The sequence below is a fragment of the Ursus arctos genome, unplaced genomic scaffold, assembly GCF_023065955.2.
Source record: "Ursus arctos isolate Adak ecotype North America unplaced genomic scaffold, UrsArc2.0 scaffold_24, whole genome shotgun sequence".
NCBI lineage: Eukaryota > Metazoa > Chordata > Mammalia > Carnivora > Ursidae > Ursus > Ursus arctos.
Genome location: NW_026622919.1, coordinates 9395907 through 9423016, shown reverse-complemented (window position 1 = coordinate 9423016; position 27110 = coordinate 9395907). Strand labels below are relative to the sequence as shown.

The following is a 27110-nucleotide window of genomic DNA, read 5'->3' as shown; positions in this document are numbered from 1 at the left end:
AGAGGAAGAAGCAGGCTCCCCGCTGAGCGAGGAGCCCAATGTGGGACTCGATCCCAGGACCCTGGGATCATGACCAGAGCTGAAGGCAGACGCCTAACTCACTGAGCCACCCAGGCATCCCTCTCTGGGAAACTTCAATAAGGAAACATTAATATTTAAAAATGACAAAAATCCTTTCACAAATTAAAGGTATATAATAGCAATCCAGCAGCAGAGAGAAGGTTGCAAGAATAAACAGAAATGGGATATTTAGAGTTAAAGTATTAAAGTGAGGAACAAGGACTTTGGAAAAGTCTAGAAAGTTTTGCTACGAAGTGTGAACTCAGCTAGGAATCCAGAATTACATACATAAAGCTAAAGGGGAACTACTGTAAGTTTCTCAATACCTGGAAGTAGGACACACTAACAGCAAGCTTTGCCTCCTCCAAAATGTTGCCACTGCTACCTCTAGTCAGAATTACACAAGGAAAAAAAAAAAAAAAGGAAAGCTGATGAAATGCTTCTGGAACAACCCGATTCATGGATTTTGAAATAGTGGATTCATGTGCCACCTTTTAGTCATTTCTGGCTTTTAAGTTTCTGGGCAAATATGAATAATCACATAGAGAGTACACAAAGTAATAAATGTTATGAAGGGCTAGCTAGTAATTGTGGTTAGGCTTCTGTTGCCATATTGACTACCTGGTGGCCCCGCCTAATGGTGGCTCCTGTGTTACTGCCCCTCCCTTCTCCATACCCCACGCAGGGCTGAGCCAGCTGCCCCATGAGTCCGTGGCTCAGGAGGACTTCTCAGGTCCTGTGAGTCACAAGAATCAATTCTTGCTCTTGGCTGGTCTGGCAACTTCAGCAGGTCCAGCAAAGATACAGCAGTGTTCTTTGTTTCTGGACCCCTCTTCAGATTCTCTTCCACATTAAAGGGGGACTTTCCTCAGTAGGAGCTCCTCTATGTACCCCAGAGGCACGGTGGGGGACAGGAGTCCATTTTGTTCTGTTTCCCATTTGTTAGTTTGTTTGAGTTGCTTGCAGTATCAACTTGAACTCTGCAACGGAGAGCTCCAGACCAGATCTTGAGGTAAAAGGTTTCATGAAGAACATAAATCCATGATTGGTCTAGAGTCAAGATATGCCCACATTTTTCTTGAACATCTGCATGTATAAAGCTGGGTTCTCTCTCCACCTTCAGATCTATATAAGACTGGGCACATACTTGACTTCGTGTCCAGGGAATGCAAAAGCCTGCCTATCCGAATACACCAAGGTACTCAGCAAAGTAAAAGTCTTCCCATTTAACGATATCCAACCTGGGGGCGCCTGGGTGGCTCAGTCTGTTAAGCGTGTGCCTTCGGCTCAGGTCATGATCTTGGGGTCCTGGGATTAAGCCTGAGTGGGGCTCCCTCCTCAGTGGGGAGCCTGCTCCTCCTTCTCCCTCTCCCCCTGCTTGTGCTCACTCTCTCTCTCTATATCAAATTTTAAAAACAAAAACAAATAACCCAATATCCAACCTGGCAAGAAGACAGTGTTGCTCTAATTAAGCATTTGTCCCTCTTTATACTTACAGAATCAAAAGCCCTATCACTTGACAATATCCACACTTCTTAGAAGAGTGTTGTTACTTAAATAACTTCACTCTCTTATTGTACTAACAGCACTATTAAATCTCTAATTTTCCCCAAGATCATTAACATGTCTAGGGGGATGAAAAACATCTTTTTGCCTCCTCTGGTTTGCTCAGTCTTAAGATAGGAAATACTATGGTCTGAATGTTTGTGTCCCCCCAAAATTCATATATTGAAATTTTAACCCTCAAGATAATAGTATTAGAGGTGGGCCTTTGATAGGGTGTTAGGTCACGGGGTGGGACCCTTATGATTGGGATCAGTGGCCTTATAAAAGAAACCCCAGAGAATTCTTTTGCCTTTCTGCCATATGAGGACACAGTGAAAAGACCTCTCTATGAACCACAACAAAGGCTCTCACCACAATCTGACCATGGTGGAACCCTTGTCTTGGACTTCCAGTCTTCAGAACCGTGAGAAATAAATTCCTGTTTTCTATGCGTCATCTGGTTTATGCCATTTTGGGGATAGCAGCCCAAAGGGACCAAGATAGGAGGGTAGGTAGGTGCCTACTAATTTTGAAGGAAGTTGTTATTTGTTTATAATTTCATCAGAAATTTCTGGTCCAGTGGCACTTGGGTGGCTCAGCTGGTTAAGTGTCTCACTCTTGATTTTGGCTCAGGTCATGATCTCAGGATCCTGGGACTGAGCCCCATGTCAGGCTTCCTGTTCAGCAGGGAGTCTGTTTCTCTCTCTCCCTCTGCCCCTTCCCTGCTCTCTCTCTCTCTCTTAAATAAATACATAAATCTTTTAAAAACAAAGAAATTTCTGCTCCAGGGACAATATCTCTATTTCATAATTTTTATATTGCCGAAAGCACCTAATGAGATGCCTTGGAGATTCATCTGTTTTTGTTTTTTTTTTAAAGATTTTATTTGTTTCCTTGACAGACAGAGTGAGAGAGCACTAGCAGAGGGAGCGGCAGGCAGAGGGAGAGGGAGAAGCAGGCTCCCTGCCGAGCAGAGAGTCAGATGTGGGACTGGATCCCAGGACCCTGGGATCGTGACCTGGGTGGAAGGCAGCTGCTTAACTGACTGAGCCACCCAGGGGCCCTGGAGATTCATCGGTTAATAAATAAATGGATGGGCATACCTACTAAAAGAAGACCACAAACATACATCTTAGAGAAATGTGGTCAACAAACATTTAAGTAAATGCTAGCTCTTATGTCCATCTCCACAGAAGGAAGCAGGTGGTTAGATGGGATAATCCTCTCCACTCTCCCTCTTGTTGTCTCTTGAGTGTATTCTATTTGGGGTTTTTGTTAGTATGACTTTGCTCCTCTAGATTTATTCTTACAGTTATGTCAACTGTGGGCACTTACTCTCTTACCTCAGACACGGACACAGACTCGGGCTTCACAAATAAATTGGAGTCTGAGGAACCCCTAGCTTGGCTTTTAGAATTAATGTACAAAGTAACACCCTGAACCAGAGATAACTGAGCTGATTGCAGCTGCCAAGACATAGATGAAGTGATGTCATGGGAAATACCTGGAATATTGGTCAGCTCTCTTCTCACTGAGAACGTGGTATCAAGTCTCTGCTCTGTGGTTTTGCCCCAAAACCCCAGGCAGTGTCTGAAAAGAATGCACTGAAGTAACTCGTCTCTTTCTAAATATATCTTTAAAAAGACACCCTCCTTCAGATATTCTGTTTAAATTTGAGAACAACTTTGTCAGGAAATGTATAGTCCATGTCACACTTAACAAGAAAGTGTTTATCCCAAACTTTAATACAGATGAGTAATTTCACCCTCCAGTGCTAGTTCTCTGGAGGTGGGATTCCCGTAAACAGCCAGACACTTTGAACTTATGGTTTTCACTTTATGTCATGCTCTAACCACTAAAACAACACACCACCGTGGAGTTCTTCCCCGTTAAAACCCAAACACACCCACCTCATGGAAACTTACTCTGGAAAAAGGAGAAAGGAAAGTATCTTTCTAGAGAAAGCTCATGGTCATCTCCTGGACTTGGATGAATCTTTCACTGCAAATAGGACCTGGCCACACCCAGCTCACTGGCTTGAGGCCCGAGCACTGGCTCTGGAAGTACAGTGAGTCGCTCTGCAAATGTAATCTGTGCCTACAAGACCCGGGCAACTCTTCCAAGAGTGATCTGCTTTGGGGATCTGACAACCTCTCAGCTTTGCTTAAGAAAATGATCAGATTGCAGATCTCAAAGCTCCTTCCCAGCTTTCTTTTCTTTCGTCTTCTTCTTTTCTTTTTTCTTTTCTTTTTTTTTAAAGATTTTATTTATTTATTTGAGAGAGGGGGAGAGAGAGAGAGAGAGAAACAGACTCCTCACTGAGCAGGGAGTCCAACTTCGGGCTTGATCCCAGGGCCCTGAGAGCATGACCTGAGCCGAAGGCAGATGCTTAACTGACTGAGCCAGCCAGGCACCCCCCTTCTTGGCTTTCCTGCCTCACCTTCTCCATACCTATATTATAGTACATTACTTCTTCCTTCCTCCACCTCCCTCATTCAACTGCATGCTGCTTGAAGGCCAAGATCCCCTCTTCTTAGTTAAAAACTAAGTCTCAGCTCCTAACAGAGTCCTCCCATCACATTGTAAGTACTCCACCAATGCTTGTTGATTAAATGAAGGAATGAGTATCTTTTTATTATTTCAATGTCTTCCATTTAACGAAGCAACTGTACACATTAGGTAATTGGATTTATGGTTGAGGACAATACGCTGCTCCCCCTTGGTACTTGTATCATTTAGAGCCATTTCTATAAACTCAGTAGTTACGTGTTTTGTGCGTATGTGTTACTCCTCTAAGAGCAGCCCTTGCTGGGAATACCGGGAGGATTAAATTGAGGTGGCGTCTACTCAGAACACAGTACACTGGAAGTAGATAGTCAAATGAGGCTATTCTTTTAAGAATTATCTAAGTATTTGGGTATCCAGTTATTCAGAGCTCTGTCTCTAGTCATCTGACCTGCGGAGCAAATCTCCATGAAAATGATTCGGTAAACGTGGAAACTTTCATATCCTGAGGAGGCGGTGTTAAAGTCTGAAGTAATTTTTTGGCCTAGAATGAGTGGTGGGGAACATTAGAGTACCGTGTAGAATTTAATCCCTGACACGAGCGCAGGAAAGCCCTGGGCACAGCTGAGACTGCATTTTATCTGTATGAACAATGATATTATCTGAATAGTCCAAGTGGCTAATTGGATTTTTCAGACGTCAGTCAATCAAGAAGGGAGGGGAGATAAAAGGAAGAGAGACAGCAAGGGATTTTGGATTTTAAAGCTTGAATTATCAAGATTTACTGCTTCTCAGTTGGCACGTCCCTGATGTGTTTTAATCACGTGTAAGATGCGTTGGAAAGAAATTCTTACTAGTAATAAAGAAGTTTGTGAATGATTTATAGATAGAAATACATGGAACTGATTTAAAGTTCTTTATAAAAATCTCTCCCTCTAATTTGCTGGGTGTTTTTTATTGTTGTTGTTTTTGGGTTTTTTTAGTTAAAGTAGATTTAAAAAAAAATTTATTGAGATATAATTTACACAGATTTTAAGTTCAATGAATTTCTGAAAAGCATACACCATGTGACCCACAACCCTATCAAGAAAATAGAACATTGCCATTCTCATCCCCACAACAGACACCCCAGGCTTCAACCCCATTTATCACCATCTTGGAGAAATCACCATTCTGGTTCCTCTAAAGTTATCTTGCCTGTTCTAGAATTTCATATAAATGAAATCATACAGTATACACTAATTTTATATACTTTCTTTAACTTAGTATAGTGTCTGTGAGATTCCTCCAAATTACTGCTTGTATCAGACATCCACCGTGTGCATTGCTGGGTGGTATTTAATTACGAGACTGCCTTGCAGTATGTTTAACTATCCTGGATATTTAGACACTTTTCAGTTTTTGTCTATTATAAATAAAATTCTTATGAACATTCTTATATGTGTTTTTTGGTAGACGTATATTTTCTGTTTTTGTGCCTAAATACCCAGAGGCAGAATTTCTGGGTCACAGAGTTGATAGGTGTATATATAACTTCATGAGAAACTATCATAGTGAATTCATGTTTTACATTCTCATAACAATACTTGAGAATTCTGGCTGCGTCACATTTTCACTAATATTTGATGTTGCACTGATGTGCTATTTAAATGTGCTCAAGTGTAAAACCAAGAGAAATCAAATAGAAGACTGTTGAAATTAACCAGGTAAACTATGATGGAGGAGCACTGCATCACTACGGTGGTGGCAGAACAGATTAGAACAGGTCAAACAACAGGACTTGATTGGACAAAGTATAGGGCATGAGAGATAATGTAGCATCAGCCATGTGTCGTTACCTTGGGAAATTAATTTAGGATGAAACCTAAATTGGAATTAATTACCAAACATTCACTTCTTTAAAATATTACATATACTGTTATTTATCTTTTTAAACAAAAGTTTTGTTATCTTATTGATATCTAAGTGACTGTTAAACATTAGATAACCAGAACATTACATAGCTTAGACACAATGGACAATTTCTTAGAAGATACAAACTATTGGATTCCTTCCTACAGGAAGGAAATTAGAATATACCTGTAAAAATAAAGAGATTGGATTACCAATCAGAAATCTTCCCACAAAAAAATGTCCCGGCCTAGACAGCTTTATAAGTGAATTCTACCAAACAGTGAAATAAGAAATACCACCCATCTTGCACAAACTCTTCTAAGAATAGAAGGGGAAAACTTTTAAACTCATCATTGATGAGGTTGGTTTTACCCTTATACAAAAGCCTAACAAAGACATCACAAGGAAGGAAAACTATGAAACAATATTTCTTATAAATTTAAACATGAAAATCCTCAATAAATAACCAGTAAACTGAATCTAGTAGTCTGTAAAAAGAATTCTATACCAAGAATGTATCAGACTTACTCAGGATTGCAAGATTGGTTCAACGTAAGAGTTTCAATTACATACACCAAATTAGCAGAATAAGGGGAAAAGAACACATGATCATCTCAATCGACAGAGAAAGAATATTTGACCAAATCCACCACTTTTTCATAAAAAAAAGAAACACCCAGCAAACTCAGAATGGAAGGAAACTCCCCAATCCAATAAAGAGTGTCTATAAAAATTCTATAGCTAGCATCATACTTAATGGTAAAAAAATGAAAGTTTTCTAAGATCAGGAACAAGACAAGGGCATCTCATCTCATTGCTTCTTTTCAACATTGTACTGGAAATTTTAGCTAGGGCAATTAGGCAAGAAAATTAAATAAAAAGCATCCAGATTGGACGAGAAGAAGCAGAACTATCACTACTTACAGATGACATGAGCTTGGGTATACAAAATCCTAAGGAATCCACGGAAATACTGTTAGAACTAATGAAAGAGTTCAGTAAAGTTGCAGAGTATAACATCAATATACCAAAATCAATTTGATTTTTATACACTAGCAATGAAAAATCTGACATTGAGCTAAGAACATTCCATTTACAAAAGCACAAAACGAATATGATCCGTAGGAATAAATGTAACCAAGTAATTGCAAACTTACACTTTGAAAACTGTGAAACAGGGGCACCTGGGTGGCTCAGTCTGTTGAGTGTCTGCCTTCAGCTCTGGTCATGATCTTGTGGTCCTGGAATCGAGCCCCACATTGGGCTCCCTGCCCTGTGGGAAGCCTGCTTCTCCCTCTACCTCTGCTTGCCACTCCCCCTGCTTGCATGCTCTCTCTCTCCCTGTCAAATAAATAAATAGAATCTTTAAAAAAAGAAGAAGAAGAAAAGAAAACTAAAATATTGCTGAAATAAATTAAAGAAAATACAAATAAATAAGAAAAAATCCCAAATTTATAGAGTCGTTTTCATTTTGTTAAAATGACAAAATGCCCCAAAGCCATCTACAAGTTCAGTACAATCCTTATCAAAATTGTGGCAAGCTTTTTTTCCTTTTTAGAAAATGATAAGCTGAACCTAAACTTCGCATGGAAATTTGAGTGATAATTCAAGCAACCCAAGATGGCCAAAGCAATCCAGAAAAGAACACAGCTGGAGGACTGACTTTTACCCACGTAAAAACTTACGACAAAGCTAGAATAATGAAAACTGAGGTGGTGGCATAGGGATAGATAAACAGATCGATGGAGTAGAACTGAAAGTCCAGTCATACACTCACATTTGTGGTCAATGATTTTTTTTAACAAAGGTGTCAAGATGATTCAATATGAAAAGAACAGTCTTTTTAAGAAGTAGTGCTGGGGCAATTGGCTAGTCACATGCAAAAGAATGAAACCGAATGCTTTCCTCACACCATACACACACAGTCTAAATGTATCGTAAACCTAAATGTAAGAGCTGAAACTATAAAACTCTTAGAAGAAATCCAGGAGTAAATTTTCATGACCTTGGGTTAAGCACACCTTTCTTGGATATGACAGCAAAACCACAAGTGACAAAATATAAAAATAAATAAAAAATTGTACTTCATCAAAAATAAAATTTGTATGTTTCAAAGGACACCACCAAGAAGTTAAAAGACAATCCCCAGGACAGGAGAAAATATCTGCAAACCGTATCTTTTTTTTTTTTTTTAAAGATTTTATTTATTTATTGGACAGAGATAGAGACAGCCAGTGAGAGACGGAACACAAGCAGGGGGAGTGGGAGAGGAAGAAGCAGGCTCCCAGCAGAGGAGCCTGATGTGGGGCTCGATTCCAGAACGCCGGGATCACGCCCTGAGCCGAAGGCAGACGCTTAACAACTGCGCCACCCAGGCGCCCCTGCAAACCATATCTTTGATAAGGTAATGGTATCTAGAATATATAAAGAATTCTGACAACTCAATAATAAAAAAATACACAGTTTTAAGATAGGCAAGGTATCTGAATAGACATTTCTCCAAAAGAAAGTGAAAGTAAGAAAGAAAGAAAGAAAGAAAGAAAGAAAGAAAGAAAGAAAGAAGAAAGAAAGGAGGAAGGAAGGAAGAAAGGAAGGAAGGAAGGAAGGAAGGAAGGAAGGAAGAAAGAAAAAGAAAGAAAGAAAGAAAGAAAGAAAGAAAGAAAGAAAGAAAGAAAGAGAGAGAGAAAGAAAGAAAGAAGAAAGAAAGACAGGCAAATATTCAATAAGCACATGAAAAGGAGCTGGATATCATTACAAGGATCTGGACAGATGTTTCTCCAAAGATACACAAATGACCAATAAACACACGGAGAGGTTCTTAATATCATTAACCACTAGTGAAATGCAAATCAAAATCATGATTTTCTGTGACATTTTACAAACACTGGCATGGCCGTAATGAACATAACAGAATGTAACACGTGTTAGGGATGCTAGAGAGAAATCAGAATGCTTACACATTGCTGGAGAGAATCTAAAATGGTAAAACCACTGTAAAAGTGTTCGGCAGATTCTCATCAGTTTAAACATAATGTGACCCAGCAATTCCATTTGTAGGTATATACCCAAGAGGAATAGAAAACTTACGCCAATGTAAAAACTTGTATATGAATGTTTACAGCATTCATAATGGTCAAAAAGTGGAAAGAACTGACAGATGGAAAAATAAAAAGTAATAATGCATTCATGCTGTGGAATAGTACTTGGCACTATAAAGAAACAAAGAACTGATGCATGCTATAGAGAGATGAACCTTGAAAAAATAGTATGCTAAGTGAAATTATGATTACATTTATTTTCAGAACAAAAGGAAGGAGAAACCTCAGCTCAACCCATGCTGGAGTCCTCCTCGCACATCCTGGCATTTCGCTGTGTAGTGTTTCATCCTATGAACCTCTAAGCAACAGGATTAAAGACATACTAAATTCTATTGCTACATTCTTGGTGGCTGAACCAAACTGTTCTTTTAGAGTAAAAAGATTCACTTGTAAAAGAGATACAAGTAGGGTTAATCTGTTTCCTAGGTGGTAAAATTAAATCCCCTATTTTGTACTTTGTGGGAGGGCTTGTAAGTGCTTAACTCTTCTTTACAATTTCTCTGAGCATCTGGTGTGAAACAGAAGATATCTCTTTCTTGAAATCCCCCCAAACGCTCTTCCTCCCCAGAAGAGTTCACAGAAGGTCCCAGCGTGAGTGATGAAAATGCTCTTTACCTTGAGCTGTAAATTCCTCCCGGAGCTTATTCCTAAATGACTGGACAAACGAGCCATAACATAATTCACTTCACAGTTTATTTCCTCCACCAACATTTGGAGACTACTAGAAATCACTGTCTGAATTTGGTACTCCAGATAAGGTATTTGATAGACACGGAGCTAAAAGAACCAACAGAGCAGTAGGGTAGCTAGATAAGCAGATTGAAAATGACTCTGGGATGTGTACATGCTGTAGGGAAACAGATACAAGGTGTCCTAGGGGCTCAAAGAAAGGAAGCTAACCCAATCTGCGATGCTCAGGGAAAGCCTCTAGCAGGCTTTAAATCTTCGCCTTAAGAAATAATTAGGTTCTAAACAGGATGAAAAGGAGAGTAAAGCAGAGGAAGGGCATTCCTGCCAGAACTTTAACAAGATGCAAGGCAAGTTATTGGGAGAACATGCGTGTGTGGTTATCTGTAAGTAGTCTGACACACAAGACTATTAGCAGGGCTGCGCATGAGCTGAAGCAAAAAACTGATGACTCGAATGAGCTTTATTCCAAAGAGCTCTGAGTTTATGCCAAAGACACGTGTGACTTCTGGCAAGACCACTTATAGCATGGAAGACAGAGTAGAGGGACATAAAAGTGAAGCCGGGAAGAAAAGCAAAATCTACTGACTTATTCAAGAGAAGCTTCAACCCCAAATAAAGTAGAAACACTTGAGATGTAGCAAGGGCTGGATCTTAAAGCAAGTAATAGACATAATGAACCTACGGGTAATTTGGATAAGGGAATGAGGGAGAGGGGTGGTTTAGGGTGACTCTCTATATTCTCTTTTGTACAGATAAAAACAGGATAGTATAATTTATTGAGAAAGGGAGGTTGGGGAAGCAGTGTGTGTTTGCTTGGTGAAACACGCTGAGATGTGCTTGGCACATGTTTCGTTTGTGGTGTTCCCCAAATTTCTAGAAGGTTGTTGAGCACAGAACTCTGTGGTGCAGGAAGCTCAATCACATGCAAGAGAACACTGGAGAGTCGTTATCATTTAACAGATGAGTAGGGAAGGGCTGTTCATGGAAAAGATCAAGAATGACCAGAGAGAGGTTTCGAAAAAGATCGTCAGAGTGTCCTAGAAGTCAAGAGATGAGGTATTTTCAAGAAGGGAGGAGTCAAGAGTGTCCAATCAGGTAGATAAGTCATGTCACAGCAGAGCTGAAAAACATCCACTGGATTTTTTGGCAAAAGGCACACTCCAGAATTTTGTCAGAGCCTTTCCATCGAAGTCCCTGTATCAGGCTGGATGGCTAGCATGGGAATGAGTGCATTGGTAGCTGAGTCAGTACAAAGAGTGAATAATCCCTGCAAAAACTTTGCTGTGGAGGAAGGGAGAGAAATATGGACGTAGGTGGAAGTACCTGTGGACATGATTTCTTTCATTTTTCTACATATCAGTGGGATGTTTAGATTGTTTTTATGTTTAGAAGAAGGAAATGCTGGGCGAGGGGCTGGTGCTATTGTTTCAAGATGAGGAGAAATACCAGAGAGATGTCTGAGAAGAGAAATGCCACAGAGCAAAATAATAAAGTTTGGGCAGAAGAGGGACCCCCTTTTCTTTGAGAAGGGAGGATAGATGGAAAAGCAGATAACTAAATACAATTGTTGCTTATTTCCTTTGGAAATCCCAAACAGTAAAGAAACACAGTCTCACTGACCAATAATTGATGATGCCATGTCCAAGTGTCTCCGTCTGGCAGGAAGAGCGTATGATTTAAGATAGAGGATCTGCTTCCCTGTCTGCACTGGGGCCATTAGATGAGGGAGAAAATAGGCTTGGTGAGTGAGGGGGGAGGTGGAGGGGACAAATGAACTCTCCCTGGGTCCAATCTCACTATATTTTTATCCTCCAGGGAAGAGAACAGATGTTCTCTTTTTTGTTGAGAAAGCATCATGCTTCCTCCCCAACTTCATTTTAAACAAGAGGTTTCAAGAGAGGCCACCCACAGCTCAGAGTGTTCCCACTGAGAGGAAAAATAAATGCCAAACCCGTGTGCACTAAGCAAGGAGAAACAGCTGAAAAGAAGGGAAAAAAAAAAAAAAAGACGACTCTATAACTAGAACAACTTGGCTGGATTAGGGGCAAAGATGGCATTAAGTTTATCACGCTTTTACTCTTATTATTTTTTAACCACTAATAATTGATTGCCATTGATAACAGGCAACGTAACAACTATTTAGTGATAGTCCCAGTTTACTAAGCCCAGAAAGTCTGGAAGTTCTTAGAAAAGTACTGTAGAACATTATTTTCTCCCTGGGAATTCATATGGTAATGGGGATGGTCTAGAACCCAGGTTATGAAATAGTAAAAAATTATGAGTACTAACAGTGGTGACCAGAACTTACCCCCCACCACAGGAAAATAAGTGGGAAATGAGAAATTCTGGAGTCAGAAAAAGAAAAAAAAATTCTAGGTTATTATAGCACCTGTGGCCTTTGCCAAATACAGCCTTTGGGAAAGTTATTTAACATTTCTACGTATCAATTTTCTTGACCATAAAATGCTGGGTCTAAAAGCACATTCTTTATAGGGTTAAACACATAAACGCAAATGTATACACACACACATATATATATATATATATATATATATATATATATATAATTTTTATTACACATTTTAAACTATGTTTATCTATTTATTATTACATAATCTGCCAGAAAACAGAAATCACAGATGGTTCAAATGTAGAGACTTTAAAGAAGAAACTACTTATAGAGATAAAGATGGGATAACGGCACCTAAGGGAATAGTAGTAAAGTTTAAAGAGACTCAGCAATTGCTGGAAGCCATTAGCATCCTAACAGACACAGAGAGAAAACAGTGTTATTAGAGGTAGACAAGATCTGAAACCAGTGGAACCACAGAAAAGGGGACACCCTGGTGGGGTCAGTAGTCATGAGGGCATATAGTCCCTGTTGGACTTGGTGTCTACGCAGGGAGGAAGCAGAAAAAGGAATTCATGATCTTATTTTCTTCCGTCTTGTGTCCCTTTTTGATGTCTGCCATTGGCTGAAGGCAACAGAATCTAACGAATGAGGGGGAACTTAGGTGATGCTTTCTGCAAAGATCAAAATTCCAGGACACGGAGCAGGACACAGAAGAGGACAGAAAGAACCTGGATCAGGAGAGCACTAAGTAAAATACTAAAGATAGTTCCTAGGAGATAGCAAAAGCTTAATAAATACCACCTAAAATTATTATAACTATCAAGTTGACTGTACTGATGAAGAAGGAGATGATGATGGCTATGATCATGATAACGTATTACCGAAAAACCTAGAGAAGGAAAGTTCAAGGAATGCATATATTTATGTTTTTTCTTATTTTTTCAAATAAAAACGTTAAGTGCTACGCATGTGTCCAGCACTAATTTCCAAGGATTATATAGGATTGATGGAAGACACAGATATGAAATTGTTCCAATACAAAATGATATATTCTGGGGTGTCTGGGTGGCTCGATTGGTTAAGTGTCCAACTCTTGATTTCAACTCAGGTCATGATCTCAGAGTCATGAGATCGAGCCCTACGTTGGGCTCTATGCCGGGTGTGAAGACCGCTTAAGATTCTCTCTCATCCTCTCCCTCTGCCCCTTCTCTCTCTCTCTCCTTCTTTAAACAAACAAACAAACAAACAAACAAACAAACAAACAAACAAACAAAGTGATATATTCTGTTCAGAGAGGTATATATCCAGCACTTAGGACAGTCAATTAATTAAGAAGAATTGGAGAAGTTTTTAGACAAAATAGTTTATCATATTAACCTGCGATTAACATTCTCACTTAATGATTTAATAACAAATTGTATGACATGGAACTGCATATGGTTTTCAAGAGAAATTCCAAGCTAATTCCAAATTCCAAACTATATACATAACTAAAACAATGGAAATAATAAAATTTAAAAAAACTAAACAAAGAGTAAACAAGCTTATTTTATTGAATAAAAATCTTACATTTTCTATTCTTAAACATTCAGAAGCATCACCTAAATTGTTATTTTTTTTTTTAACTTTCTTATGGTGCTGACTTTTTTCTTTGTGAATTACTGACCATCAAAAGACACAAAAAATTATTTCAGGCCTGCTTAAACTAAAATGATTTAAAAATAGTATTTAGTGCATAGTTTTTATACATATCACTAGAGATATTTTCACTGACATTAAAAATATCCTTGAATTTTTATTTAAGGATTTATATAATGTAAATAATAGAGAGTAAAGATAAGTAGAGGTCAAGTCATACAATTTCTTGCTTTTAGTGATAGAGAAAGTGGGACACAAAGAAGCCAAGTAACTAGCATCATGTAAATATATGGAGGCATAATATGAAGTCAGGTTTCGTAATTCTTAAGTCAGTGGTGAAATAGAGAAAGAATAATTTTCCTTTGATACATCTCCAGTTCTCTCATTTGTTATTTCTGAAGGTTTTCTTGTTGGAAGACACTGGTGTATACCCTTAGTTGCTGGAAGAATTAATGCATCTACATGGTCAGTTAACTCCATGCCTGTATCTTCTGGATTTTTTAACTGTCTTCAAGGCTACACTTCCTCCAGTTTGTAGGGAGAAAGCAGAGTGTGAGGGCCCTGAAGCCATTCACTCGTGTTCCTGTCTCCCCAGTTTGGCAGCTCTGCTCAACCTGACTCTTCCACAGCAGGTGTTTCTTGGATGTGAATGACCAACAAAGTGTATGCACACTTTCAGGGTAATTTATGGATAAAAAAGTTAATGCGACGCTGAAGTCAAAACATTTGCTAGGTATTGCTGGAACATGAGACACCAGAGGAGTCTCAGTGTGTCTGTTCACTCTTGGGGGAGGTGTGGAGAATACAGAGGAAGAGCTTGGAATCTGAGGTTTCATCTTGAGATCCTAATAAATGCTGTGTCAGGAGTTCCAAAGGCAAAAAACATGGCAAAGACCAAAATTTTCATCTTAGCTCTTTCTGTGTTCCTGCATATCTGGTACTAACTGTTGCTTGTCTTCACATTACCCTTGCCTTGTATTTGAGGGACAGTCAAATCTGCTCTATCACTGTTTAATGCAGACACATTGGCCTTCACTTGAAACATAATTGAATGAATAGTCATAATTGACCTTTGGTTTGTCATGAAGTTATGACCCACTACGAACAATGTATAGTTTGAAAAATAGAGTTGGGGCACCTGGGTGGCTCAGTCGGGTAAGCATCTGCCTTTGGCTCAGCTCATGCTCCCAGTGTCCTGGGATTGAGCCCCACATTGGGCTCCTGGCTCAGCAGGGAGTCTGCTTCTCCCTCTCCCTCCACCTCTCCCCCTGCTCATGCTCTCTCTCTCTCTGTATCTCTGTGTCTCAAACAAATAAATAAAATCCTTTAAAAAATTGTTTAAAAAAAGTGTTTTAAAAAAATAAAAATAAAGTTAAGTCACAGATAAACATAATTACCTACTTAAAAGATATTCACAATAATGTAGTTTTAAAGTAACCAGGTCCCTTTTAAGGTTAAGTATATTTCAATTTATAAAATGATGATTTACACACAACCTTATATTTATAAAATCAAAGCCCCTATGTTGCTTCCAGTCTGTCTCTCCCTGAACAATTTCTCCCATGTTCAAAAAATGAAAAGAAATAAAGAAATAACCCAACCCTGGAGTGATCTCTTATGGCTTAGTTTCATTGAGTGTGATATTTAAGTCAAATGTATTGTGATATGTTTTATATATATATGTATATATAAAATACCTATTGTTATAATATATTTAGTATATTTAGTATACTCTCAAAATTGGTATATGTTTATGAAAAATGTTCAAAATAAAATAAATCAGTCCAGAGATGAAGTTAGAACAGGGACTGGCTTTATGTACCGAACTTCAGTTGATTCATCCGTTAAGACACAATTAACATACAAAATTTCTATTCTATGTTTTCTAAAATTTGAAACATAAAAGTAGATCTCATGTATAAAATAATTCTTACATAATATTTCCATGGATTTTTGTATACAATTGAAATATGAGATAATAATAATGACATCAGAATGAGGTTAGCATCTCATTTACAAGAACTTCTTACATAACTTAAAGAATGGTATCTTCCTCCACCTCCATCATTATCTCCACCGGCCCTTATAGGGACCAGAGAAGAAGAAGGTGGCCTTTCCCTAAGAATTTAGAAAGAATTTAGCAGGACATGATTTCATGTCTTTCAAAGACCTAGGCATCTCATTGCACAAGCTGACCATGGTCAAATCTCTTGGCAGGGTTCACACATTCCACAGGAGGAGCTGAGGAATTTGTGAGCTTGCCACGTTGCCTTGAAGAAGAACGGAGCACAGAGAGAGGAACTGGGAAGGAAGGGAGAAAGGAAGGCTGAACAACAGGACTGGACGTTGACGCTTCAGCTGTGCTAAGAGACAACTTGGCTCAGCAGTCTGTCCCCCAAATAACCATTACCTGTCTCACAATCTCTGCTCTTAGCTCAGCAAATGATTTCTCTCCTACTTACGCCAGGTGGGAACAGCCTCCAACTGCCTTCCACCTCTACATAAAAACATACTGGCATTCCCATCTTCCTTTTGGCCTCGGATGAGAATACATTTCTCCTCTTTTCCAAGTATAACTTCTCTTTCTCTGTTCTAGGTCCAAAACCCTCAAACACCTGGCCTGTATGTCCTCTTCCTCTGTCAGATAAGCCTGTCTTAAAACAGCATCAAACCGTGTTGAACTTTTAATCATGCTTCCCTCGCCTTGATGCATCTTGAAAGAACAGCCCCAGATTGTTACAAATCCCCCACTTCCAAGTCATCATTCAACCCTTTCCATCTGGGGTCCATCCACTATAACTGTGTTGAAATCACAATCTTCAGTTCAACAATGACCATTTATTTAATCCAATGAACGTGTTCCTTTCCTTTAGCACTGGAACCTTTGGTAATTTTGAGCTTTTCTCTTCCTTCATCCTACTGGTTAAAGTCCCCAGTCTTATTCCGTATGCTTCTCTAGAGTGATTACAGCACCCATTACTCGAAGAGCTCCTATATGCCCTCACTCCTGCCTCTTGCTTAAACAACTATATTCTCTCTACCGACTTCACTGATTGATAGCTCCCAAAGGAACCCAAACTCAGAATGTCTACAAATCAGCCCTTCTTACTTCCCCCAGCTCTTCAAATCCAATTCTTTTATTCCTGATCTTGAGGAAGCAGCATTACCATCAGCAGGTCTCCCAAGCCAGAAATCTGCAGCAATGTCCTCCAGCTCACCACTTGGTACACCATCAGCTCTGTATTTCCTCCTTCCAAACAGCTCTCATGCCTGGTTCCTTCTCTGCATCAGTATTTTATTTTAGACCTCCATTATTTCTTCCCCTGAATAATGCATTTGTCTCCCATCTCTACCAGAGATTGAGGAGTCACCCCATTCTATAGTTATAAAATGTAAATATCATTTGCAACCCTTTTTGTCACCTAGACATGACAACACCAAAACTAGTAGGCATGACATACACACCTGGTGTCTATCCTTTGATATCTTACTTCGATGACCTCATCTCTTCATCCTGTCCTATAAAGCATCCAATAGTCATATTGAATTAATTGAAGTTCTTGAAATATGCCATGATCTGAGAGGCCTCCCAGCATTCTGTGCCTACTTCCCCTCTTTCTGGAACCTCCTGCCATATTCTCTGCTTGACTTATTTCTACAATTTTGCTGAATTCCAGTATAGCAGCATTTTTTCCAGAGCCTTCCTGGAACTCTCTCGCTGAGTTTGATGGCTCTCCTCTGTTTTTTTGTACTACCTTTTGCATATTGATCATTTAAACATGGCATTTTAATGACTGGATTGATCATTTGCCTTTTCACCTAAAATGTGAAATCTTCCAATTTCTAGTCTATGTCTCTCACATCTGCATCATAAACTCCTAGTGGCAAGTCTGACACCAAGGAGATGTTTGCTATGTATTTATTGACTAAACCACACTACCACAATCTCAGATAAGATGCACATGTGCATTAAATTACAGACTATATTGAAGTTCACATCAGCAACTGGATGATGCAAGTCAATTCATTAGCGAGGTCTTATTTATTATTATCCTGCCAAGGCTGATTTTATATATTTGCTTACATCCATGTTATTTTGCTTAGGATAAAATGGTGACCTCCCGTTTGAATTTCACATATTTTGCCTTTCACAGCAGGGAACTATACTAAGTCAGCATTTTTATGTCTCAAACTACCTTCAAGGCATAAGGTCTTACTTAAAATAATAAATGATCACCCTTCAAGAGTCAATTAGAATCAGAATCATAACAATTTCTCTCTGGAAAAGACAGTCTTAAGAGACATGTATTTCAACTGTAGTTGAACTGACTCATGAATTTGATAATTGTTCTTCCTGCTGTGAGTGTTAGCTTTTATTCTTCTTTTAGTCCAACATATAAAGTCCCCTGCAACTGTAGAGTCTGTTGAAGTCACTCAAAATTGTTATACAAAAATGCACACTTACGTAGTGGCCGATTCAGTCATTCAAAACAGTCTGGAAAAAATAAAATTTAGCCAAATGAAAATTTCAAGGGTGGAAGTCATGTTATTGTTTTTTTTCAAACATATTGTTTTTAGCCTAGAGCAAAAGTCAACTTTAAGTAGTCCCTGCAGGGATATCTGACATGCAGTGTTCATCAAGCTGAAGACGTACCCAGCAAGTATAAGTAAGTTAGTGTGGCTCTCCGTGCTATGGAAATTTCTTCACAGACATTCAAGCAGTGCCTTTGACATACTGGTTACTGGGTAAACAGGGATAGAAGTGCTAGGTCATGGGAAATCTCTCCCCTCTGAGAAGATTACTATATAATGTGAGATATATATCTGTTAATCTTATTCTGATAAATTATGGACAGTATCCTACAGTATCCTACAGAAGGACGGATGAATGACAGTCAGCTCTAGTGTCAGAAAATATTTCCTGACTTTACTGATGAACAAGTGTAGTTTTAATGGAGAGGTTAAGAAAGGGGAGAGTGGTGGCTTTGTTGCATTACAGAGAATCTGAAGCAGAAGACATACAGGGCACATATCTGGGCAATGTACTAGTGATTGGGTATTACTCAAAACGTAGGTAAGCCAGAGAGGAGCACTGGGTAGCAATGTGAGAAGAGCTGGGACCCAGAGAGTCTCAGAGTTTTTCCTGCTAGTCATAGGATGCCCTTGGAGGGTTTTCACGAAGGAGATAGGCATGGCCAGAGTTTTGTTTGAGAACATGCTGGAAACAATGTAGAAGATAGACTGGATGGAGGAAGTTGGAAACCAGATTGAGGACAACTACAATACTCAACGTTACTGATGCTGGGGTCTGTTCTAGAACTTTGGAAGTGGGATGAAAAGAAAGGCACACATTTGAGGAATATCTGAGTGGCAAGGTTCAGAAATCGTTTTAAGTGAAATCTGAAATCTACACATTTATCTGATAGCGGGTTCCATACCAAACCCACTGCAGTTATCATGGATGCCCTAAGAGCTTCCCATCCGGAGCTGCTTGGTCCCACCACTGCCCCACCTCGCCTGCTCACACACAGTCTGGCTGCATGCCCTTTATAATGCTCAGCTTAAAGGGTGCAGAGCCATGCATAATTATATCACAAATGAAGTCACGAAATTCAATTTAGGGCCTAGGCATAGCTTCTCAATTTGGAAAGCTAAAAGCAAATGCTGGAGCGGGGACGGAGGAGGGAAAAGTCATAGGGGAGCTGACTTATCCTCTGTTCTTCATTTCACTTTGAAAGTAAATACATTGGCCTTGGGCTCTAGGATACAAAGCAAATAATGGGCAATTATTCAGTTAATATGATCACTGTAGACAGTGAAACCAGATAATGCCTGCCTCGCTCCTCCACACACCCGCCCCTCCAAGCGCACGCTGTTTTGTCTACACAGACATTTCCAAATATAGCCCAGGTATGTTGTTTCAGGAGCTGAGCTGCTACTACACTTTGAGGTTTGTCTTTGAGCCCAATTTTGCAGAGTGCAGTGTCTCAGTAAATTACAAAATAAGTGTTTTCTGTTACGTGGAGACTGTTGAACAGCAGAGGGAGGTAAGGCTTTCCTTTGCGGGGGTGAGCCGTATGTTTGGTTTTTTTAAAGGCTCCCATGAAAAACTGAAATGGGGAAACAAATACGTTTATCCTTTAATTTTTAAGGTATATTGGGACTAGATAGAGCAGTTCATTTGGTAAAAATTCCACTGTAGCTAATTTTTTCCTTTTCTTTTTTCTTTTTTTAATACTCTGCAACTGAAAACTGCAGTTGATGTAAAACCGATTTCCCCCCGATTTGAAGGACATTTCCAATGTCCAGAAGTCCCTTCTTTCTTATTGCAAGTGAGTTTGTTTTCAAATTTAGGCAGAAAGAAGAAATTCCTCTCTTCTTTCTTTAATTTAAGCAGACTGTTCCTAAGTGCATTTTTTAAAAGGCTACAGAGGTAAAACTAGGCCACGGTGGTGATATTAGCTCCAGGAAAAATAGTCTGATTTACACTTGAGTGCGGTTATTTCAACTTTTCAAGTAATGTAATCTTAGGGAGACCTTGGTTCCAAAAATATGACAATGTATTAAGTAGAAAATCAAACTTCACAGGATCATTTTATTTCCATTAAATTCCACTCTGAATATTGCAGAAGGCAATATTTGGTTTTATTATTGTTAATTCCAAATATAATAAATATTCGTCTCAATCTGAGTAGATTTATTATCATTTAAAGTAGTAAAATATTTGAAGCTTTCACTATATAGAAGATATCATAGGATTTGGTCCAAACTACTATTTTTTTAATTTCTCTTTTGCTAAAAGTAGCATGGTCTAAATTCTTAGAAAGCGTACATTATAGACATAACTTTTTTCAAGGAAACAATAATAATTTGACTTACAGTTATGAAACAATATATCATAGAAATTATTGTTTTGTGGCAAAGGATAACAATACTTGTGTAGTTATTAGAGAATACTGCCGTTATGCACTACACATGCACGCCATCTTATATTTGTTACTAGTACTGGCTTTTCTTTTTCTTACTTGTAATTTCCTCATGATTACGCATTTTTAAGCTTGATATAGCATCTTTCAAATAAGTAGTGAAAAGTGCTATGAAAAATAAATTTAAAAAATATCTTTGAGCTAGTCCATACAGCGTAATACCCTGTTACTCCTAATATAATCTGTTAATTTCCTGTAAGAAGGTAGTGGTTAATATCTCTAATATACTTACAAAGTGATAACAAAGTATTTGAACTCTGTTATCAACAGAAAGCTGACTCTCCATGACAGAAGCATGAATGGTGGAGCCCAAGAGCTTGGACTGACTGATTGATTGACTGATTTTAAGGTTTTACTTTTATTCCAGTTATCATCAGTATAATATTAATTTCATTTGTACAATATAGTGATTTAATACTTCCATACAACACCCTGTGCTCAACACATAACTGCACTCCTTAATCCCCATCACCCAATTTTTTTTTAAAAGAGTTTATTTGAGAGAGTGCATGCACCCTTGTGAGCTCAAGAGCAGGGGGACGGGCAGGGGGAGTGGGAGGGAGAAGTAGACTCCCAGCTGAGCAGGGAGCCTGACGTGGGGCTCAATCCCAGGACCCCAAGATCAGGACCTGAGCTGAAGGCAGATGCTTAACTGACTGAGCCACCCGGGCGCCTCTCCCCATCACCTATTGAACCCATCCCCCCCATCCACCACCCCTCTGGTAACCATCTATTTGTTCTCTATAGTTAAGGGTTTGTTTTATGATTTTCCTCTCTCTCTCTCTCTCTCTTTTTTTATCCCTTTGCTCATTAGTATTGCTTCTTACATTCTGCATATGAGGGAAATGACATGGTATTTGTGTTTCTCTGACTGGCTTATTTCACTTAGCATCATACTCTAGCCACATCTAGGTTGTTGCAAATGCCAAGATTTTGTACTTTTTGTGGCTGAGTAATATTCCACTGTGGTGTATGTGTGTGTGTGTGTGTGTGTGTGTGTGTGTATCACATCAACCTTTTTTCTCCCTCACATCTATGGTTAGGGTTTAAATCCTAGCTCTCCTACTTATTATCGCTTGACTTTGGCCACCAATTTGACTTGTCCATGTCTTATTCTCTGTACCAAACTATCTTGACAGCTCTCATTTTTTATCAACTGTAGAAAGGGGCTCATAATGGAATGAGATGGTTGAACTGTAAGAATTATTCAAATTAATCGCAGTAAATTCTTTGAGTTGTGCCTGCCATATAATGTTATAAATGCCTTTCATTATTATTTTTTTGTATTGTTGATAAGATTTTTGGGAGGATGAAGTTGGGGGTGTGGGAAACAGGGAGCTGAGATAGCAGTATTTATTGCACTAAGAAGTATTTATAATGAAAAGGTAAATATTAGCCTCATTTTAATTAGAATTTAATTAAAATCTTGAGGCAAAGGCCATCTTAGGGCTGAAATACTTCATTTGTAATCTCTCATATCAGATCAGTATTCATGTGCATCAAATTTTAAATATGTGCATTAGTCTTCTCAACACCTTTATAAAATTTTAGAATTTACCTTCAAAAACCATGTTTGCATTGTAGTTGGTATAGCCACTCTGGAAAACCGTGTGGAGGTCCCTTAAAAAGTTAAAAATTGAGCTACCCTATGATCCAGCCATTGCACTACTGGGTGTTTACCCCAAAGATACAGACGTAGTGAAGAGAAGGGCCATATGCACCCCAATGTTCATAGCAGCAATGTCCACAATAGCTAAATCGTGGAAGGAGCCGAGATGCCCTGCAACAGATGACTGGATTAAGAAGTTGTGGTCCATATATACAATGGAATATTACTCAGCAATCAGAAAGAATGAGTTCTCAACATTTGCTACAACATGGACGGCACTGGAGGAGATAATGCTAAGTGAAATAAGTCAAGCAGAGAAAGACAACTATCATATGATTTCTCTCATCTATGGAACATAAGAACTAGAATGATCAGTAGGGGAAGAAAGGGATAAAGAAAGGGGGGGGTAATCAGAAGGGGGAATGAAACATGAGAGACTATGGACTATGAGAAACAAACTGAGGGCTACAGAGGGGAGGGGGGTGGGGGAATGGGATAGACCGGTGATGGGTAGTAAGGAGGGCACGTATTGCATGGTGCACTGGGTGTTATACACAACTAATGAATCATCGAGCCTTACATCGAAAACCGGGGATGTACTGTATGGTGACTAACATAATATAATAAAAAATCATTATTAAAAAAACCATGTTTGCATTGTGAATCAGCATCCTTTCAGCACCTGCAGGAAAGGGGCGATGAACATAGAAAATAAGTTCAACTGAAATGTGTCACTGTTCTTGTAATGGAGATAAAAGGACTCTGTAGAAAGCGTTTCCTGGGCGCCTGGGTGGGTCAGCTGGTTAAGCAACTGCCTTTAGCTCAGGTTGTGATCCCAGGGTCCTGGGTTCACGCTTCTCGTCAGGCTCCCCGCTCAGTGGGGAATCTGCTTCTCCCTCTCCCTCTGTGAGCCCCCCACCCCACTGCTTGTGTGCTCTTTCTCTCTCTCCCTCTCTCTCTCTCAAATAAATAAAATCTTAAAAACAAAGAAAGCACATCTTAAGAATGTTAATATGTTAGTAGTAACTGCAATTCAATAAATAAGTATATTACAGCAGTGACTATGAATATTAATGCTCCTTACTAAGGAAAAACGAACAAAAATAGGACATCTCTGCCAATGCCATAGTCTTGAGGGGTTAGTAAGCATACCATTTGATTATTGTCTTCAATCTGCTCTATGAACTGCCTACAAGACTCTTTATCTTTCCTAGACATGATTAATGGGAGCATATATCAACTCCAGGGGCTTCTACCTTCTCTACTGAGCTTCTCTTAAGGGGATCATCTACCACGGGGAACAATAAAAGATAGCTGGAACTAAAAATAAAAAAAAAAAAAGCAGCATAAGGGTGGGGAGAAAATCAATCTTTTTCACCACTAAACCTCAAATAAATAGATGACCCTGCTAGCAGCGCCCTTGGAGCCCTAATGAGATACAAATTGATCGACAAATGTTCTCCCTATGGAGAGCTGTGACCTATTCAGCTCAAAAGAGCCAAAGACCGAGTTAAATCTCTTAAAATATCACACCCTTGGTGCTTCAACCATTTTCCTTTGTTGCTCTTTAATTTGAGACATTTGTCAAGGAAAGAAAATATACGCCTTCTGGGAATTCCCTTGTGGAGTTACAAAGGATGCAAATCTGGCCTGAGATATGGTAAGCTTTCCAAGAACGTCCAAACTCACACCGTTGCTTTTCTCATTTCTTGCCCAGTTGTTTAGCTGGATCTGGAATATGCCCCTCAACTCCATCTCACAGTGCTTTTCATAATGGCTATGTACCTCATATGAGAAGAACTTGGACCATATGCTTTAGACACCTGTAGGGTCACTGCTGAAACCAAAGACTCATTTTTAATCCCCCAATTAAAACAACAACAACAACAACAACAAGGGGGTGGAGAAGGGAAACAAAAAGTTCATGGGTACGTCATCAGGAAGAAGGAAGCTGATGAATCTTGTGGTTTGTTTTGCTTATTTATCCAGGAGAATGAGATCCTTTGCTGGGATTTCGTATTCAGCTTTAGGTTGTTTGGAGCAAACCAATTTCTGTCCCAGGATCTCAATTTCCTCCTCTGATATGTGAAAAGACCAGAGTATATAACCTCAAGGGTCTTTTTGGGGTCTGTGATTTTTATTATTTAACTTAGGGAGATTTTGGCCCTAAACATTAGCAAACAGAAACTGCCAAAGATGAAAACTCGAGAAAAACATCGTTTTCTTAATGACTTATAAGACAGCAAAAATACCAGGCAATGTAAGGTGCCAAACACTCCTTATGTATTTAGTAATACATTTATATTACATTTCTTCATTCTAATACTCTTGACCTAAAGAAATCTTGTGCCTACATCAAATGGATTCTCTGGTCCTACTTCTCTATTTTATGGCAGAGGAAGGTGCTGCCTAAATCTCAGAGCTCCCAAATTACAGGAGAAACTGAGAGATGGAGAATATTTGCAAAAAGGGGGGGAATATACTATTTCCAAGGCATGCATATTAACACACATGCACATAACACGTAAACACGCACACATAATTCGAAGAACGGTTTTTAAAATGGGACCGAGTAAAAGTATAAAACTGAAAAACATTCTGTCCTTTCCCTTCGGGAGACTGTGATATGAGGGCTATGATATATATAAGTAAATTCAATACATGGAATTATGTCATTAGAGCAGATAGAATGGTGTAAAGAAGGAGGGAAAGCCCTTTCCCACAGGGAGAGTCCAGGAAGACTTTGTGGAGGGTGTCATTTGAGATGGGCCATAAAACATGGATAGTGTTTATATTTTAAAGACATTTTGGGTGGAGGAAACAGAATCCATCCATTTATTCACTCATTCATTCATTTACGCATTCACCCAACATCCATTAAGCAGTGACAATGGAGGAGGCGTTGTGTTTGATCCCAGACTATGAAATCGAATAAAATGAGGTCTTTGCCCCCGGGGGGTAGCACTTATTTGAAAAACAGCTAGGCGACTGGTTCATCTATATCATAAAATATGTAAGGGAATGGAAGATATAAAACAGGGAAGGTGGATGGGCATCTAATTGTGGAAGGACCTGAATCTCAGCTTGATCTTTATTTGAAAGACAATGAGAGGGTCACAGGTTTCTGAGCAGATGGCAGGTTCAACTTGATCAGCGTTCGGCTTTAAGTAAAGGTCACCAAATAGCCATAAGCAGCACTGGCAGGCAAAAGTAAACTAGACAGAACTCAAGATGGAGGAAGGAAAGAAAATCTTAGCAAACCAACACAGGTTAATAGGGACTTAGTACCTCTACTTGCAAAGCCTGACTTGGACAATCCGCTTGAGCTACAGAACCAATATTTCTTCTGAAATGGCTCTCTTGAAGAGTCTTAACACTTAAAAAATATAAACATATGAAATCTCAGGGAGACCGGAAGGACTAGATGGAGGTTATGAGGCCCAGCAAGATAGAAGGACTTGTCCAAGGTCATAAAGTGACTCAGAGAAGAGTCAGGAAAAGGCTCCATGAGTCATGGCTCCCAGCTCTTGCTCTGACCACCAGACGAAGCTCCTCCTTAGCAACAGAGAGAGGACTCAGGCTTGATGCAGCCAAACTGGCTCTTTCTCTACCTCTTTGGCCTCCCCTAATGTCAGGACTGTGTCCTGTTACATTTTGTTCCATGGCCCAGAATAAGTTCCAACGAATACATTTTGACTAGGTGGAGAAGTGGTAGCAATGAGGTAGTTCACCTTATAACACTATGCCGTGACCGCCCAGTGCAGGTAGTAGGGCCAGAGCTGGAAAGGAAATGAGCAGATTCCAAGTCTCAAATGGGGACCATTCAGGTTCCACCGGCAAGGTATTCAGCAAATCTGGAAAAGATGGGAAAAGAAGACCATGGGTCGAGGGAGATGTTGGGAGCGTCTGCTCTTCACTAATACAACAGTTGTGCTCTGGGATGGTATACCACAATAAGGAATGAGTATATTAGGATCAAGATGCCCTGAGGAGTTTGCTGGTGTCCTCACGGATGGCCACTGTTTGTTAAAATAATGCTGGTCGCCATCCCCCAATCCCTGAGATTCTAATTTACCCTCTCTGGCAAAAAGGATGGTTTTTTACTGGGATTGTTTTAAAACCTCAGTCAACTCTGATACTCACCCTACATGGAAACCACTCTTGCAAAATACCAGATTTGTGGTATGGGCGTAAAAGTTAATTTTTCCTTTTTTTTTTTTTAAGTGACTTGTCCTTGCCATTATTCTTCCTTCTGGGCCTAGAATCTTCTTTTGCTGTTAATCATGTATGGCTCATTGAAATAATTGTTAAATTGCATTTTAATATAGCTTTTAATGCACAATATTAAAAACATACGTTGGTCATTTAATGGTATAGAAATACAAGTATTCCTTGTACAGATCTGTAGGCTTTCCTTCCAGTTCCAAGGTAAAGGTATATTTACAAGCGTCTGGGAGAAATGAGTAATAATACCTTTTTTCTTATGAAAGTATCAGTGTGGGAAAGCCAGTATGCTCAATAATTCTTTATAGTAGAGCGTGTATAAATCCAGTGTTTGTACTTGTATGGGCAAAATACTGCATTTAAAAATTTAAATTTCATTTAAGTGAACTAGCCACATACTTGACAACTCAGTCAAAACCATGGAAAGCTGAACTACATTGTTAAGGGATGTGCGCATAGGTGCTGAAAATCTAAATAAAGGCAAAGTAACTATCACCAAAGTCGGGGTC

General features: G+C 39.2%; 1 long non-coding RNA gene across 1 annotated transcript in view; it reads right to left on the bottom strand.

Moving 5' to 3' along the window:
- Positions 1-27110, bottom strand: part of LOC130544744 (uncharacterized) — a 181824-nt gene that overhangs the window by 50675 nt on the left and 104039 nt on the right. Inside the window, exon 3 of the long non-coding RNA XR_008961287.1 lies at positions 26109-26231. This is a non-coding gene — a long non-coding RNA (uncharacterized LOC130544744). The remainder of the gene's footprint in view (positions 1-26108; positions 26232-27110) is intronic.